This window comes from Camellia sinensis, chromosome 2 (assembly GCF_055761805.1).
Source record: "Camellia sinensis isolate YWXY chromosome 2, ASM5576180v1, whole genome shotgun sequence".
Lineage (NCBI taxonomy): Eukaryota > Viridiplantae > Streptophyta > Magnoliopsida > Ericales > Theaceae > Camellia > Camellia sinensis.
The window spans coordinates 169,188,172-169,206,625 of record NC_138962.1 but is presented as its reverse complement, the minus strand read 5'-3'; the positions used below and the strand labels follow the sequence as shown (position 1 = coordinate 169,206,625).

Genomic DNA, 18,454 nt, shown 5'->3' with positions numbered 1-18,454 from the left:
AATTTGTACTATGTCTCTCCACTTACACTTTTTATTTAGGCTCTATTTGGAAAGATAATTTTGGATTAAAATAGTTACTAAAGATAAAATAAATTAAAATAATTAATAAAACAAAATTTTACATCTAAACTATAATCATTTCATCTTTTCTATCACAACTATCAAATCAACTATTAAAAAAAAAAAAAGAAAAGCCAATCAATATTTCAAACACAACTTTTTTTAATCAGGCTAAAATAGGCACTGTCACGACCCGCTCCCCGTATCCAAGGATTAAGCATCGTGATGGCCAGTAACTGAGGTTACCTCCGGCCAATTCTTAAACAAATTAATAAAAGCGAGCAGAGGTAATATTTAAATAAGGGTACCAAAATAATCATTGCAGTTTCTATTTTTATTACAAAATATATTGACCAAAAATGCCGATATTTACATAGAAAAATATCAATAAAAGTGTTGTGTGTGCTTAAGACTTTCCAAAAACTATTTCTTAAAAATTGGTAAACAACTATAAGCACATGACAGAGTGAGAAATATTATACCAAGAGTATAAGGGACACGAAATAACCATGGATAGTTAGTTAGGCCAAAACATTTAAGATAACTTAGTCGGAACAAATAATCCTTTAAGTAACAAAACTGAGATTATGTAAATAAATAACCATAACCGCGGTAATTTGGTAAACAAATCATGCAAGTGGCAGAAACTGAATTACAGAAATTATGTAAGTAAATGACCATAACCGCGGTACAGAACAGAACAGAACAAAGGTCACAGAAATAACAGTCAGAACAGAGGTACGGATTCAAGAGGTGGCTCGTACGGATTCTAGAGGTGGCTCTCACAATAGTGTAGCACTTAGCTCCGCACAGTACTTTGCTCCACACAGAACAGAGGTACAGATTCAAGAGGTGGCTCGTAAAGATTCTAGAGGTGGCTCCCACAATAGTGTAGCACTTAGCTCCGCACAGAACAGAGGTCAATGGATCCATAACAAGCAGAGGACCACAAAGTGGTTAAACAGAGACCAATGGTTATTTAAATCCCAAGGCATGTGACTCTCGTAGTGGTACTTACAAAATATAATTGTATATAAGGTTATAATCAAATATTCTTTAAAATATAGACAAACATATCTATGGGTTTCCTTTTCACAAATAGTGGTCAGAAAATAAATCACGAAACTGAAATATTTATATAATTTATAATAGTTTATAAAACATAACTTGTATAAGATAAATATGGTAAGTCAATGCTAATGTATTATATTAATATGTATTATATTAATGTATCCTAATATTATATTAACATGTATATATTATATTAACATATAGTTGTATCATACTAATGCATATATTAATATATCATATATAGCTATAGGATGCCAGAGCAGTGCCTTCGCTTTCGGCTGCTTTATCTTATTTTATGTTCTGCTTTCATAATGATGTTGTATCAAACAACTCCTATAAATGGAGTCCCTTCTTACACTTTCAGATACATTCAATACAAGAGTTTTCTTACTCTCTCAATATCACTCTCTTATTTGTTTCATGGTATCAGAGCACAGGTGTATTGCCTAGTCTCTTCTGCATCGCATTTTAATTTTGAGCAGATTGTTGCATATCTCGTCCTTATCTAAATTACAGATTGGACCACACCAGAACCTTCGTCTCCTCACGACGAATCCAACGCCACCAGATTCATCATCATCCGACGTTCCACACGCCGCCACGCGCGGCCAGAACTTCCATCCACGCGCCTCCTCGCCTCTCAGACGCGCTCTACGCGCCTCACACTTGCCCTGTGCTATCGTGCGCCGCGGCCTCATCTGCTAACGTAAGCCGCGTGTTTTTGACGTCAGCTGACGTCAGCCCTGGCTGCTTCCGTGCGCCGCTTGCTTCCTCTGCTATCGTACACCGCGCCTGTCTGTGCTAACGTGCGCCGCGCCTGTGACACAGCAGTGACGTCATCTTTGACCAGATTGTGACATCATCTTTGACCAAAATTGTTGACCAACTTTGACCAGCCAATTTAGTGCCTTCTGGTCATCTTTTTTTTGGTCCGTTCACTCATTTCCCACTGATTTCGACCCTCTGCATTCACTGGTAACCTCAGATTTTTCAGATTCGGCTTCGATAGTACTGCTTTTTTCTCATGGATCACTTGGACTCCTCCAACCACCCTATTTCCGTTGTTCTTGACGGAACTAACTATGTCTTATGGGCACAAGCTATGTCTAGGTTCCTCAAAGGAAAGAAACTTTGGCGCATCATCACTAGGGATGTGTGCAAACCCATCCCAGCCACCACAGAATCCGCTGCCACCACGGACTCCGTTGCCAAATATGTTGACCGTCTGGAGGATTGGGATAGCAAAAACTATCAAATCATCACTTGGCTCCGTAATACTTCTATTACTTCTATCAGCCTTCAGTTTGGTCAGTTCCAACTTGACTCTGCTTCCTCTCCAGCCAAAGCCATCTGGGATTTTTTACAAGAACGCTACCAGACTACTGGCCTTGCTCACCAATATCAACTTCTAAGTCAACTTCACCGTATGTGCCAAGACACAACTCAAACCATTAATGATTTCCTCTCACAAATGTATTATGTTTGGGATCAGCTCGCTCTCTCTGAACCTCCCTGGGATTGTACTAAGGATGCTGCCTTGTTCACTACTTACCGTGACCAACAACGCTTGGTTCAGTTTCTCATGGCTCTCACTCCCCGTTTTGAGCCAGTCCGCGCATCTCTCCTTCATCGCACTCCTTTACCCACTCTTGAGCAAGCAATTTCTGAACTACTGTCAGAGGAAACCAGGTTTGGTACTCTCCATCCACACCCTGTGGACTCTGTTCTTGCTACTCCCCAGATTCGAAGTTCTCCTTCACCATCTTCCCCACAGAAGACACCTATCTGCAACTACTGTCACAACCGCAGTCTTCCATTGACTCATCTTCTGGTTAATTGTCCAGTTCGTCTTTGTCGGTTTTGCAACAAGACTGGTCCTGGTCATCTCCAGCATGATTGCTTCCGCAACCCTGCCCGTGCCTCTCGCAATGGTCCCTCCCCCGGGCATTTTTCCCGCAACAACTCTCACCGTTCTGGGACTCCATCTAAACCAATGCCTGCTCCACGCTCTGCTGCTGCTGCCTCAGAGGATTTACCTGCCTCTGTCCCTATAGATCCTTCCACTCCAGTCTTCTCTCACACAGATGTCGAAGCCCTGTTTCACAATTGGCAGAATTCCGGTACTCCTCCATCTCCTGCTTTGTCTGTCACCGCACGTAACACTTCCTGGTACTTTGACTCCGCTTGTTGTAATCACATGACCTTTGACCCTACTATTTTTACTCTTCTCTCTTCTACTTCTCCTGTTCCTTCTATCCATACTGCTGATGGGTCTCTTCTATCTGTAAGTCATGTTGGTTCTGTTTCCACCTCTCACTTATCTTTATCTCATGTCTATCTTATGCCTGCTCTCACTTTAAATCTTATATCCATTAGTCAATTATGTGAGCATGGTCTAACTATTACCTTTTCCCCTACTGGTTGTTTGGTGCAGGACCCTCGGACGGGGCAAACTCTTGGGATCGGCCGTAAGCATGGACGTCTCTACGAACTTATCCATCTTCATGTTCCGGATTCCTCTCAGATCACAGCTCCTACCACTGCTACCACTGCTCCTCCTTTATCTCCTTTTCAGCTTTGGCACTGTCGTTTAGGCCATCTTTCTGTTAGTCGTTTAAAATTTTTAATTTCTCGTGGTCATTTAGGTCCTGTAAGTTCTGATGCTTTCGATTGTGTGTCATGTCAACTTGCCAAACAGCCTGCTTTGTCGTTTAATAAAAGTGACTCTGTTTCTCTTGCACCATTTGATCTCATCCATTCTGATATTTGGGGACCCTCTCCTACTCCCACTATGGGCGGCGCCCGCTATTTTGTTGTTTTTGTAGATGATTTTTCTCGTTTTACATGGTTGTTTCTTATGAAAAATCGATCTGAGCTCAAACAACTTTATTACAATTTTGCTGCAATGGTTAAAACACAATTTTCTAAAACTATTAAACTTTTTCGTTCCGACAATGCCATGGAATATAAAGATTTTGACTTTCTTTCTTTCCTTCAGAGTCATGGTACTCAACCTCATCGATCCTGTCCCGGCACGTCTCAACAAAATGGACGTGCTGAACGGAAACATCGGCATATTCTCGACACTACTCGCGCTCTTCTTTTGTCTTCCTCTTGTCCGGAACATTTTTTGGGAGAGGCAGCTCTCACTGCTGCTTACACTATCAATTGTATCCCTACCCTTGTCATTCATAATCACACTCCTTATGAGCGTCTGCATGGCACCCGCCCCCCTACACCAACCTTAGAGTCTTTGGCTCTGCCTGTTTTGTTCTTCTCCAACCTCATGAACGTACCAAACTTGAACCTCGTTCCCGCCTTTGTTGCTTCTTGGGGTATGGTATTGAACATAAGGGGTATCGTTGTTGGGATCCTCTCTCCTAACGACTTCGTATCTCTCGTCATGTGGTCTTTTGGGAACACAAAATGTTTTCCTCTCTCTCTCCCTTCCGTTTGTCCGTTCCCTCACCCTCTCTTTTTTTTACTGACCCTTCCACAGATCTATTTTCTGATGACCTTACTCCACCACCCTTGCCAGCCTCTCTCGAGTTTTTTGATACGGTTGCTCCACCGCCCCTGCCAACCTCTCTCGAGATCGCCTTGCCTACCGGTTTGTCCCCTGCACCTGCTCCCTCTGATGGTCCTGCTCTTGCTCCATCGGGATCCTCCCCTCCTGCTGAGTCTCTTCCTCTGGCTCCTCCTCCCTCTGCTCGACCACATCGGGTAACCCAACCTTCTACTCGTCTTCGTGACTTTATTGTTGGTTCTACTGCTTTTTCTACTTATGAACCGACCTCCTATCGTGAGGCTCGCTCTAATCCTCTTTGGCAGCAAGCTATGACTGATGAATTGCAAGCTTTAGGCAAAACTCATACTTGGGACATTGTTGATCTTCCTCCTGGCAAGACTGCCATTGGCTGCAAATGGGTATACAAAATCAAGACTTGTTCTGATGGATCTATTGAGCGCTACAAAGCCCGCCTTGTTGCAAAAGGCTTCAATCAAGAATATGGTATTGATTATGAGGAGACCTTTGCTCCTGTTGCTCGTCTCACCTCTGTTCGCAGCTTGATTGCTGTTGCTACCGCTCGACAATGGGATCTTTATCAACTGGACGTGAAAAATGTTTTTCTTAATGGTGTTCTTCTCGAGGAGGTCTACATGCAACCTCCCCTTGGGTCTGCTTATCTCCCGCATCAAGTCTGCAAACTTCGGCGTGCTTTATATGATCTCAAACAAGCTCCCCGTGCTTGGTTTGCCAAGTTCAGCTCCACTATTCAGAAATGTGGTTTCACCTCCAGCTCTTATGATACTGCTCTTTTTATCCGAAAAACAGCTCAAGGGACCACCCTGCTTTTACTTTATGTAGATGACATGATTATCACCGGTGATGATATCGATGGTATTCTTCGCCTTAAACAGTTTCTTAGCCATCATTTCGAGATGAAAGATCTTGGTCCTCTCAGCTATTTCTTGGGTCTTGAAATCTTCCATGATTCTACGGGTTCTTTTCTCTCTCAGGCTAAGTATACCTCTGATCTTCTTACACGTGCTGGTCTTACGGATTGCAAGACTGCCTCTACTCCCCTGGAACCTCAGAGTCGTCTTACACCTCTTGATGGCACTCTTCTCTCTGATACTACACTCTATCGTCAGCTGGTTGGCAGTCTTGTCTATCTCACAGTTACTCGTCCTGATATTGCCTATGCCGTTCATATTGTCAGCCAATTTATGTCGGCTCCTCGTACCCCTCATTATGCTGCCTTGCTTCGTATCCTTCAGTATCTCAAAGGCACCCTGTTTCATGGTCTTCATTATTCCGCCCGCTCATCTCTTCAGCTTCGTGCTTTCTCAGATGCTGATTGGGCTGGCGATCCTACTGACCAGCGCTCTACTACTGGGTTCTGCTTTTTTCTGGGTGATTCTCTTATTTCTTGGCGCAGCAAGAAACAATCTCTTACTGCTCGTTCCAGTACCGAGGCCGAATACCGTGCTCTTGCTGATGCTACTCAAGAACTTCTCTAGCTTCGTTGGCTCCTCGCTGACATGGGTGTTACCCCCTCTGGTGCTACTGACCTCTTTTGTGACAATCACAGTGCTCTTCAAATTGCTCACAATGATGTTTTTCATGATCGCACCAAGCACATTGAGATTGACTGCCATTTTATTCGTCAACACGTCACTCGTGGTACTGTCCATCTCCATCCGATTTCTTCTGTTGATCAACCTGCTGATATCTTCACCAAAGCTCATTCTCCTGGCCGCTTCGTTGAACTTGTCTCCAAACTCCAGTTGGTTGATATTTGTCCTCCTTGAGTTTGGGGGGGCTGTTAATGTATTATATTAATATGTATTATATTAATGTATCCTAATATTATATTAACATGTATATATTATATTAACATATAGCTGTATCATACTAATGCATATATTAATATATCATATATAGCTATAGGATGCCAGAGCAGTGCCTTCGCTTTCGGCTGCTTTCGGCTGCTTTATCTTATTTTATGTTCTGCTTTCATAATGATGTTGTATCAAACAACTCCTATAAATGGAGTCCCTTCTTACACTTTCAGATACATTCAATACAAGAGTTTTCTTACTCTCTCAATATCACTCTCTTATTATAGGATGCCAGAGTAGTGCCTTCGCTTTCGGCTGCTTTATCTTATTTTATGTTCTGCTTTCATAATGATGTTGTATCAAACAACTCCTATAAATGGAGTCCCTTCTTACACTTTCAGATACATTCAATACAAGAGTTTTCTTACTCTCTCAATATCACTCTCTTATTTGTTTCAGTCAAAATATACGTAAAATATATTTTGGTAACTCAAGATATAATATAACTCACCTTAACTTTAATACCTCACCCTTTCTTTCTACTATCAAAGACCCTCTCAACTTCCACTACTTTTTCCTTCTTTCTCTCTTTTCTTTTTTTCCTTTCTTTCTTTTTCTTTCTTCTTTTATTTCCTTCACGCAGGTTAGGGAGGAGGCAGCCACAGCCAGTCAACACGTGGCAAATGTCTCTTTCGCGGCTTAAATCATAATTATATAGATTTATTCTTATCCTTAATAGATATTTAAGATAATTACTTTTGACCCATTATTTTAATATAATTATATAAATAAATTAATTCTTAATTAAATTATACTTTATCATATACTAATGAAAAATTAATTATTTATTTTAGTACCACACCCATTATTATTATTTATATTATCTATATTACTATTATTTATATTTTGACCCCTAAACTTTTAATAATTATATTATTTTACAAAAATACACATAATAATATATAATAAATTATATATTTTCCGAACTGAGATTAAATAATATTAATATAAATTCTACAGAATAATTAAAAATCTGGGTTGTTACAGACACAAAGCCAAATAACATAGCCAACTTTCCAAATAAACCCTTAGTGTTTGGTTCAATTGAATGGAGTGGAATAGAATGATGGTTACATTAAAATATTTAGCATAAATTATATAAAAAAATCCTAGGATTAGAGTCTTGTACCAAAATAAACCCTGTATTTTTAATTTTATCAATTTTAATCGTAAATTTTTTATTTATTTTTAATTTAAATCATTTATCTATTTTCGTTAAGTAAAATCAATAAAAAAAAAATAAGTATTTTAGTTATGGAAGCATAAATTGTCCCAGAAATATTAATTGAGAGATAAATGAAGAATTGAGTTACACCATTCTGAATCTACAAAAGAATAAACAGTTTGTGCCTTCCGACCGATGGTTGCCGACCGAAGGGCACTCCGGCGATCAAGTTAGATAACATATATCTAAATGAAATTGAACAAGTTAAAGAAGTAGTTCAAGCATGCTTCTCCAGAAGTTGAAGATTACATCTCTTTATATAGGCTAACTTGCCACTCATTTTGGAGCAAGGATCCTCTCCTTGAATCCTCTCCTTGGCTCCCTACTTGATGGGCCATTGGGTCCACTTTTGGGCCTAATTTTGATGATCAAAACCGTTCACATTTTATACTTTGTCATGTACATCATACCTGTAAAAATTGATCGAATATCAGAAGAACTAAAAAAAGTTTATTAAAAGAAATTTAATAAACAGTTTTATTGTTTAATAAAACTTTTAGTTCATGTAATTTTTTATATTCAATCGACTTGATTTTTTACAGGTATGATATACATGACAAGTTCTAAAATGTGAATGGTTCGGATCATCAAAATTGGACCCAAAAGTGGATCCAATAACCTATCAAGTAGGAAGTCAAGGAGAGGATTCAAGGAGAGAATCCTTGCTCCTCATTTTGTCCAATGAGCTTAAGCCACTAATTTGGTTTAATAAAAGTAAGCCACTTGTATGGCCCAAAATCCATTTGAGGCATGTATATCAGAGCAACTTGGCAAGTTGGCAAGTTACATTGCAAGTTATTATCTTATTACCTTATTTCTATTTCTACGTAGGCATTGGGTGGAGCCACTTTACATGATTAATTTTTATCCCTCTGTAATTGCCCACAAGTTTTCGCTTTAGTCGATCGAAGTGAGAAAGAGTGGAAATTTCTCTCTTATCTCTGATAGACTCATTTATCTTTGTTACTTCTATAATCGAATGAATTTTTGTCCTATGGCCGTGATAAACTAATTTTATTTGCCTTCGATTTGCAGAACGTGAACATATTTTTCACGTGCCTTCTGATCTTTTCTATGTGATGCCCCTGATGTGGTCACTTATTTTCTGTATGCCATCTTTCTTGTTTTGCTAATCTACTATTTTGGACAATTATGTTGGTAGGACTATCATAGGTCTTTCATTTCTTTGGTTAGATAAGTTGACGACCTAGTCGCCGAACTACTGCCTTTAAGCAAACTTTGAAAGTAGACCCTCGTAGGTCTTTCCTTATTTTCAGCAAGATCAATTTTTTTGGCAATTGGTTTTAATGCATTGTTTGGTATCCCATCATCCTTGATATTGTATCTTATCTTTTTCATTCTTGGTTCTCGCAAATCCATGTGATGTACATCAAATAGGTAGCACAAGTTTGAGCTATATCTATAAGCCATGTTTTATAGGTGATTCATTTGCTATCTCAGCTGATGATTAGCTCGGTTAAGGTTTACTCAATTTCCAAAGCCTAGTAAGACTAGGGCTTACTCATTTTTTGATGCTTAGCTCGGCTAAGGATTACTCAATTTCTGATGCTTAGCTCGGTTAAGGCTTTCTGAATTTCCAATGCCTAGTAAGACTAGGGCTTACTCATTTTCCGATGATTAGCTCAGCTAAGGCTTAAATTTTGATGCTTAGCTTAACTAAGGCTTATTCAATTTCCAATATCTAGTAAGACTAGGGTTTACTCAATTTCCAATGCTTAGCTCGACTAAGCCTTACTTAATTTCTGATGCTTAGCTCAACTAAGGCTTACTCAATTTCCAATGCCTAGTAAGAGTAGGCACTATAATAAAATTGAATTTTTACGGCTTGCAATGCATGCCGTATAAACTCTTTCACGGCATACACACAAATGCTATTATATGACATGCCGTGAAAAGTTGAGTATCATTTATGGTATGCAAGTAAAGTTGTAAAAAGTAATAAATTAAATGTTAATAACATACTCTGTATGTCGTATATAATTTTTTACGACATTTTTGTCCTGCCATAAATCATTATATTTTCCATGGCATAATTTTGCATTCCGTAGAAGGTTATTTATAGCGATCCCGGTTGCCCCTTTACTGTTCTGTTGTATTCCGGACTCGGTTCCGTGGAGTGGTAGTGGTATCTACCTTGTTGTTGTCCTTTAATTCCCTTTTGATTGAGTTTTAGGATGTTTTGAGGAAGGTTGTTACAGGTTGGTTAGGCCTTGGTTTCAATTCCTTGTCGTTCAGTTTTTAGGTGGTCCGCTCGAGCGGGTCTTCTTGCGCTCGAGCGGAGATTGCACACTTCCAGTATTTTCGTGTTCCTGCAAAACTTCTGCAGGTGTGGTTTTTACGCTCGAGCGGTGGCGCTCGAGCAGGTCGGTTGGCGCTCGAGCGGGTAGTGCTTCCAGAGTCTAAGTTCTGGGAGGGGGAAATCTACGCTCGAGCGGGTATTCTTGCGCTCGAGCGGATATGCTTTATTCTTGTGTCTTGGCGCTCGAGCGGGCCTTATTGCGCTCGAGCGTGTCCAGATTTTGTTCTTGGCACTCGAGCGTCGTGTTCTCCGCTCGAGCGGGTCATACGTATATGAGTTATCCGCTGGGTGATTTTAAATCACTTTTTACTTTTCTTTCTCTCTCCTACTTTTTCTAAAAACCATTTTGAGAGCCTCTCTCTCTAAAATCTTACCTTCTTTCTAGATTTTGATCTAGCTAGGGTGAGTTCCTTGTCTTTGGCCTTTACAAAAGAGTTGTTGATCGTCGGGGGCTACTTTTTAATCTGAAAATCTCGGGTTTTGGAGCACGTTGGGTTTTGTCGTCTTCTCCTTTGGGGCTCCGAATTTGAGGTAGGGATATCCTACTCCTCTCTATGGATTTTGTCTTTAAATTTTAGTATTTTGAGATGTTGGGGTTGGTTTGGTAATTTTGTGAGAGTTTGGGGCTTTTGTGTAATTTTACAAAAGTTGGGGTTTTATTCGTAATAAACCTAGGTGCATGTTTGGCATAGAGAAATGGAATAAATGTTGAATCTTTGATAAAAATGGAACCTTAAGGGTTGTAACGTTAATTATGGAAAATGACCTAATTACATTGTTGATTAATTGGGATAATTAATTGTGAGAAATGAGGTTACGAAATGGAATGGTTGAGATTGGGAATGCATGGGGTTAAAGGGTGTAGTTGAATTATTTATCACTCACTGAAGTGAAATGTTGATTTAATATCCATTTGTGCATTTATTTTCTGTTTAGAAATAACTGCTTTGGGCTATCGGTGGAGGATAGTCATGATTATTGTAGACAATGCATGATGATTAGGCAAACTAAAACTCATCGATTGAATGTGTCATAGAGTATGACGGTGGATTGAATACATTAAATTTATGTATTGATTGATTGTGTATAGAACCCTTGTGTTTATATGCATTGTGTGTAGAGGAGGAGATGTGGGATGTACTCCGCGGTTTAGGGGAAGATGGGGGATGTACCTCTAAACCGGATAGACTTGGGAGGAGATGGGGGATGAACTCCGTAGATACAGCTCATATGCTTGTCTAGAGAAGTGAAGATAGGGCTAATATGCTTATCTTTGTGAAATGTGGATGTAGCTTATATGCTTATTTGTGAATGTAGGATATAGTTTATATACATATCTGTTGAAATGATGATGGAGCTAATATGCTTGCCTGTTGAAAAAAGGGAAAATGAAAAGTAACTTGGACTCATAAGTCGTATGACATAAAAATGTGATTTATGTGGATGTATCAGTGTTGGCCATCTATCAATTGCTAATCTTTTAGTCATTGTTCATGGTTGGTTTAGTGTATTTCTACTGGGCTGTGGCTCACCCTATATGGGAATATCATTTTCAGGTGCAGGTAGCATGCCACCTCCAAGGACATAGCTTGGGAGGCTAGAGGCGGACACACTTTTGTCGTTTTATTTTTGATGTATTACATGTAATTTCAAGCCAAGGGCTTAAAGTGTAATGGAGTTGATACTCTTTTGTTGTAACCAAGTGTTAACTTGGAAAGCTGTAAGCTCGTAGGGCATTTGCTTTTGTTATTAACATGTAATACTTTTGTAAGAAACTACTCTGATAAATAGAAGAACGTTTATTTTTATTGTCAATGTATGTCTATATTGATGGGTTAATGTTATTATTTTGAGGGCGTTACATTATTTTTATTATATTTATGGCATACTTTGTATACCATATATAATATTTTATGGTATTTTCTTGCATATCATAAATCATTACACTTTTTATGACATAATTTTATATGCCGTGAAAGGTTATTTTTAATATATAATATATATACATGAATATAACCTTGCCTAACAGTATGTAGACAGTAGCTTATAAAATGCAACATGTGAACAAACCAAGCAGAAGCAAAAACTATGAAGTAAGCAAAAAAATCCAATATGCATATACCAAACAACCTGCATACTAACTTCTATCCTCAAATTCTATCATATCAAGCTGATAACAACCTCAAACATACAAACCAAGAAAAGTATCCAAATCATAAGATTCACGAATCTCTAAAATACGACTTTAAATATTTACGACTTTAAATATCCAAAAAGCATAACTACAAATCATAAATCACTTATTCTAATATTTAGTCCAAAAAAATGAATTGACTAAGCCATGCAACTATACTTCCTATTGCATCTTGAAGATCATACATTTCATGAGCAAAGCAAAACAATGACACATTGGCTGTTACGTGATTCACCCATACTTTCCAACACATAGGTCCAAGGTTCACATGATGCACCTTTGAATTAGGATCCCTTGATGCAATTTGGCCTTCTGTAACCACCAAGTTTGTCCCCTCCCAATTCAACAACTTGCATTTGACATTACTTTGATCCTACAAAAATTAGGAGTATATAAGTATGCTACATAACATTCATCCCATTTACCAAGTATTAGTTCAACAAATGAAATGAAAGTGTCAAAAAGCTTCAACCAAATTAAAAAATTATTTATGTTGATAGAGTCATAGCAGCACATGGGGGGCTTGAAATGTCTGTTTCAATATTACTTTCAAAACATTAGTATGATTAAACTTCTAAATCTTTTAATTTGAAACATGAATCTTAAATTCCCAAAATACTTGTAGCATATTAACAATGCGAGATGGTCCAAAGAAGGGGTGACAGGTTAAGAAATTAGGCATTTAAGTCCTATTGTTTGTTCAACAAACAATTCAAAAGGTACTGTCCAATGTGTGTTGAAGGGTATGATTCTTATTCTTTTTATCATTATCCAATGTGTTATCATGGTATTTACCATTTCTTGCTTTCCTCTTTCAATAATTATTACATCCATAATACATAAAGATATTAATTTGGAAGAAAACATGTTATATTCAATCTGATTATGCATTCTAGAAGACTACTCTGAAATAACTACATCAAAGTGTAGAGTATATTCACTTAACATGCTCCTTTCATATTACTGCTAATTAAGACTATTAAACGGGAAAAAGTGAACACCAAGAAGACTGAATCATTTCAAAGCTATGGAAAAAGAGTGTTGCATGTTCAACTTCCACAGATGGCTAAATGCCCTTCAGCAATCAAGAAGTAGCTATATCTTTGCATAATAAAAGCAAGCTAGCAAAAGGCTATTGCACATCATTGCACAAAGCAAGCTAGTTAAGATGCATTCTGCTTGATAATAACATGGTAGAGTACCATAGCAGTCTGTACTCTCTGTGGTTTATTTCTGTAACTATTTTTTGGTTTTAATCATAAACATTTCAGAGGTTGAGACGTCTTTAAACCAATTACCATAACTCATTACCATATCATAACAATTGAGACTTCTAAAAAGAGCATAGCTTACCGTATCTAAACTAGTTGGAAGGTTTGCAAGTGAAGAACCAGCACGTTTAGATATTTTCATAACTTCAATGCTTTCAGTAACAGAACCAACTTCATTCACCTAAAAAACCATAAAAACACTTCATTAAGCATATAGCTACCACATAATTCCAACAATTAAAGACATGAAGAGTAGATAAAAATGTTCTGAAAATAGTATTTTCACTCACTGAAGTTGGAAGGTTGTCATGAGGAGTAGATTGGAGTAGATCGGAGCTTCTTTGGGAGGGATTGGTGCCCTACACTCAAAGGCAACACATGCAAGTGATTTAAATATAAAATAACAAATGATTTGAATCAAAATTTACTTGAATTAGATCATCAAACAATATATTATCATGTTTAGCTTTTCCTCTTACTTCATTTTGCCTTCTTTCTCTGATAAGCATGGCTCTTATCTCATCAAGTTGTTGTTCTAAGTCCGGCACCTTGCCTTTAAGTTTTTTCACGTGTTCATTTTAGTGTACTTGTGCATCAACCTTAGATGGTAATGCCCCAAATCCTAGCCCTCGTACACTCCCACGATGCTCGGGACCAAAAGTATAAAAAATCGCATCATCTTTTATAGATTTTGGACCCTTATGAAGTTCTTGAACCTTTTCCCGAAAATATAAAGCATGTCTTAATAAATTGATGTGAATACAAATTATAATACAATAAATAAATAAATAAAAATAAAATAAAATAAAGTAATATTGGTACCACAGTTGCGTCAAGCACTTCATTCATGGATTTTCCTTCCTTTCTCGTATGCCCTTTAATCCAAACAGCAACTCTTGATATGGATGATGGTGCTCGACTTTCTCTTCTCTAGAAAATAAAATAGAAAATTAAAATCAACATGATTAAAAACAATCTCATAGTAACCATACTTCATACCCAATTTACAAAACTACTTGAATCACTCTTAAATTTACTATTTCATCCTTTGATCATGCATAACCTTTACGACTTATGGTGTGTAAGAGGGTTTGCTTTTTCTTCATTGCCCTAAATCTTTTAGTCCTTTTCTACATATACAAAAGAAGAATGTCATAATTTATATGATTAATAATTCATAATTGAATCACTATGAGAAATTTGGTGGTCTAATTAGTTCATAAAAACTAGAGAGTTTCTATGAGGAAACTTACCTTAAATTCTTTGGAAGTTCGTTGTTTCACAAATGTTTTCCATTCAACCATTTCTACATTATTTGGTTTGGTGAGGATACTTATCTATTCAAAATTTAGCTATCTATCTATATGTTCAAATGTTACTTATCTATACAAAAGGATACTTATATGTTCAAAATTTAGCTATCTGTCTATATGTTCAAATGTTACTTATCTGTACATGTGTCACCTATCCAGGATTGGTGATACATAAAATAGCAAACAAGAAAGGTAATCGAATCAAAGAAATCAAACACACACAAGAATATAAGGATTTACGTAGATCACTCCAGAATAAGATTACATTCACGGCTGCTACGGTTTTTACTATGATAAGAAAATAATGCAACTCTCTTATAAGTATAGAATTAGGACAACATGAAAATAATAGGGAAATTAGTGAAGTATCCAAAAAAATCGAACCAGGAGGTAAACTCTCACGGACCTCTCCCGTTTAAAAGGAGGCCCCCAAACCCCCCCGACCTATAAGGTTCAGTGAACAGTATTTATCAAGGTTTACAGATCCAACAATACCTATTTGTCCATCTTATTCGTCGCCGCTAGCAACTTTTCAGTGATTTTCAATGCGTATTTTTATCATAATTAAATAACATATGACCCATAAGAATGAAATTTTTACCAATTAACCATTGAAAAAATTAGTTGATGAGATAGAACCAAGTGACAATAATTGAGGCGATAAAGTGTAATCAATCTTAAATTTTTATCACTAGATAAAAAGGTAGTGGTCTCATCGATACAGTGACTTTTGAAATATTTGTAGTTTCAATAATTGACTTTTGAGATCTTTTGCTACGTTTCAATAAAAAATCAATTTATGCATATTTTCGTTTGGAAAAAGATAGCCATGTTGTATTATTCATCTTAACATAATTGAAGATTTAAGCTAAGAAGTCTCAAAAAAAAAAAAATTAAAAAGTCAAAAAGTTATTCAAAAAGTTAAAAAGTTATCACTATTCACAAAAGTCAACAATTATGGCTGCACAACTCTCAATACTAATTTTCCCCTACACATTAATTTATACAATTTTTTAATACACATTTTTCTATAAAAAGTCAAAAAGTTAACCCAAACATTCATATTTTCAACCTCAACTTTTTAATCTAAAAAAATAAAAAATACACTTATTTAAAACATTCCAAACAACCCCTTTAAATATTTGCTTGGAAATTACTCAAATTCCAACTAGAAAGTAGCCAGAAAATCAACATATTGCAGTGTGTATAAAATTTGGATGGAAATTTTATAATTAAGATAGTCAGATTCAAACCCCTCCAATGAAATGAACTGCTTGTGATCAGTTGTCTCTCTGAACATACTGGCAATGGGTAGACTCTAGGCATGGTCATAATTGTGCAATTTTAAAATTTTTAACTTTAGACTGGGCAGCAACTAGCTTCTATATATTAGGGTAAATTACGTATACTTCTCTCGAAATTTAGTTAAATTATAGTTATTTTTTTGAAGTTTCAAAAATTATAGATATTCTCTTGAGATTTTTATTTTTATAACAAATTACCTCATGAAGTTTATATTTTCATAACAATTTACCTCCTAATTTGTTATGTAAATAGTACCTTCAAGGGATATCTGTAATTTCTCAAATCTCATGGAATATCTGTAATTTTGCTAAATCTCGAGGGGTATATATAATTTGTCCTATATATTATTATGGGGCACCTACAAGTAAGCCTCATATACAATATTTAAAATTTGTCTGCTTTCAAAATAAAATATTTACAACAATTAATCTTGCATATTTTAATTGTTACTAAAAAAATCTTTTCTTTTCTTTTTTTTAAATTTAAAAACGCTACTACATTTCATCACAGCTAGACTTCCGTCAGATAGTCATTGGAGACTCGCCGGAATATTCAATATCACCAGGAAGTTGCTAGAGTATTGTCGGAGTGTTTTAAACGTCACTAGAAGTCGCTGGAATGTCCAAAATATTAGCTAGACGTCAATAACATCGCTGGAGACTCACCGAAATATTTAGAATATTGCCCGGAAAAAAAAATGGAGAAATTATACTGAAAAAACATAGCAAAATGTACTAAATATTGATAAACTAAAAAAAAAAAAAACAAATAAACAACAACGGGAAAAAATATATATTATTTTTCAATTTTTGTAGGGTTTAAGCAAATAATCTCTAATATTGATCAAATTGAAAAGTAAGTTTTAAAACTGTAAAATGTTATAGTTTCAAAATATGATTCTATTAAGCATTTATCCTTATTAATCAAACTGGAAAACATGCTATGAAATTGTAAAATTTTAAAGTTCTAAAGAATGAAACTACAAAATTTTACAATTTTAAAGTATGATCCATTTTAGCACAAAAAAACTGAAATTATAAAATTTTACAGTTTTCATCGCCTATAATTAAAACTCGAAAGCAACTTGTTCAGAACTTGTGAATTTTCTCCATTAAAATAAGAAAAGAGAAGTGTGTAGCAGAGAAAATGTAGAAAAATTGAGAGATCGAAGGAGGGAAACAAATACAGAGAGAAGATTGTACTCCGACAATTATTTTTAGTTTAGATCTAGTCGGATCTTATGTAGATCTACATCAAATTTAAGTATATCTACTCATCTTCTTCGCCGGAAACTCCTCGCTTTCGATGTCGGTGGGGTGAAGTAAGAAGTAGGTGGTTGGCGGTTGGTGGTTGCCGGTAAACCTCAATCAATGGTGGTTGTCGGTCACCGGTGGCTATATATTAGAAAGAGAAAGAGAAGAAATAAGGCATGATCGTCAATCGCTGGAAATCAAGAAGAAAAAGAGGCAGAGAAGAACAAATGCATAGAGAAGAATGAAGAAGAAAAATACGTAATGGATTTTTGAGAATATCCAAAAAGTTGTAGGATTAAATAGGCTTCTCTTATTTTAAATAGGACTTCCACGTAATTTGCCCTATTATTATTAAGTGAATGCTCAATTTGATATTCAAGTTTTCTTTTCATGTCACATGGTAGATTTTTTTTTTAGGGAAATTTGGCTATAAACCCCCTTTACCTTCCTTTCATTGTTAAAATGACTAAAAAAAAAATTATACTTTCTAAACCCCTTCATAATTATAAAGCCTTAAAGGACAAATTTATTATTTAAATATTTTATATGACTATTATACCCACTCTCTTCCTTTCCACAGATGGCCTCTTCAAGAAGATCGGCGAGCTCTGCAACTTGTGCGGCACCGAAGCTGCCGTCATCACCTTCTCTAACGCCGGCAACACCTTCACCTTCGGCAACCCCTCCATCGACTCCGTCCTCGACCGTTACCTCTCCATGACTTTATCATCCTCCAGAGCCTCCGCAAGCTTCTCTTCCTTCTTTCGATATAGGGTTTCAACTCAAATCTGTGCACCATGAACGATTCCGATCTCTAATCTCCCGAGATATATAGATATATATATATATATGTGTGTGTGTGTGTGTGTGTTTTGAGATTTGAATTCGAATATATGTGTTTTGAGATTTGAATTCGAATATATATATATATATATCTATATATATATGTGTGTGTTTGTATGTTTTGAGATTTGAATTCGAATATATAGATTTTTTAAAGCTCAAAGTTTTAAAAATCTGAAAAATCTGAAGAACC

At 36.5% G+C, this 18,454-nt stretch overlaps 1 long non-coding RNA gene across 1 annotated transcript; it reads right to left on the bottom strand.

Annotated features, from left to right (window-relative positions):
- Positions 1–13,575: 13,575 nt before the first annotated feature.
- On the bottom strand, positions 13,576–13,970 carry LOC145820447 (uncharacterized). Its single transcript, XR_014362011.1, has 2 exons — positions 13,838–13,970; positions 13,576–13,728 (listed from the first exon to the last, which is right to left on the bottom strand). It is a non-coding gene; the product is annotated as an uncharacterized LOC145820447 (long non-coding RNA).
- Positions 13,971–18,454: the final 4,484 nt, after the last annotated feature.